The sequence below is a fragment of the Myotis davidii genome, unplaced genomic scaffold (genome assembly GCF_000327345.1).
Source record: "Myotis davidii unplaced genomic scaffold, ASM32734v1 scaffold1439, whole genome shotgun sequence".
Classification (NCBI taxonomy): Eukaryota; Metazoa; Chordata; class Mammalia; order Chiroptera; family Vespertilionidae; genus Myotis; species Myotis davidii.
The window spans coordinates 529,201-530,577 of record NW_006292342.1 but is presented as its reverse complement, the minus strand read 5'-3'; positions in this window follow the sequence as shown (position 1 = coordinate 530,577).

Below are 1,377 nucleotides of genomic sequence, written 5' to 3'. Positions count from 1 at the left end.
AATTAACTCGAAATGTATCAAAGGCCTAAACGTAAGATTTAAAATTATAAAATTCTTAGAAGCTTCATGACATTGGATTTGGCAGTGATTTCTTGGATATGACATCAAAAGCAAAGGCAACAAAATAAAAATAAATTGAACTTTATCACAATTAAAAACTTTTGTGCCTCAAAGAACACTATTCAGAGTGTGAATAGGCAATCCACAGAATGGGAGAAAATTTTTGCAAATCACATATCTAATCAGAGGTTAATACATAGAATATAAAAGAACTAAAACTCAACAACAACAAAAAACAAGCCATTAAAAAGTGGGTAAAGGCCGGAACCGGTTTGGCTCAGTGGATAGAGCGTCGGCTTGCGGACTGAAGGGTCCCAGGTTCGATTCCGGTCAAGGGCATGTACCTGGGTTGTGGGCACATCCCCAGTGGGAGATGTGCAGGAGGCAGCTGATCGATGTTTCTCTCTCATCAATGTTTCTAACTCTCTATCTCTCTCCCTTCCTCTCTGTAAAAAAATCAATAAAATATATTTTTTAAAAAAAGTGGGTAAAGGACTTAAGTAAACAATTCTCCAAAGAAGATATACAGATGGACAAATAAGCACATGAGAAGGCACTTAATACCATTAGTCATTAGGGAAATGCAAATCAACCACAGTGAGATACAACTGCACACCCACGAGGATGGCTATTATTAAGAAAAGCAAAATATTAAGTGTTGGTGATGACATGGAGAGATTGGAGTCCTTGTGCATTGCTGCTGGGAATGTAAAATGGTACAGCCACTGTGGAAAAAATGGTTTGGCAGCTCCTCAAATATATAAGTATAGAATTACCATGTAATCCAGTAATTCTACTTCTAAGTATATACACCCCAAAGATTTGAAAGTGAAGACTCAAACAGTTTCTTGTACACCAATGTTCATAGCAGCATTGTTCACAAAAGCTAAAAAAATGGAAACAACTCATGTCCATCAATGGGTGAATGGATAAAGTTATATATATTCACTGAGTGGCCAATTATGACCATCTGATGTTTGTAGGAAAATTAACTATAATTTCGCACTGACGTTGCTAAAGGGCCAGACCTATAAATAGGGAAGCAGGTTGTTTACCACAACAGTAGAAGTGATTTATTCTGAAGATATGGGTAAACAATGCGATTTAACAGCCTTTGAACGTGGGATATATATTATTATGAGTGGCCAGATTATTATGACCACCTGACGTTTGTAGGCAAATTAGCCGTACACTGCATCATCTGGGATGTGGAAGCCGAAGGCCTGTTCGAACACCTTTGCTGTCTGCAGTTACCAAGATAAAACGTCTCCAATTCGCACAGGAACACAAGGATTGGACAGTCGAGCATTGGAAAAA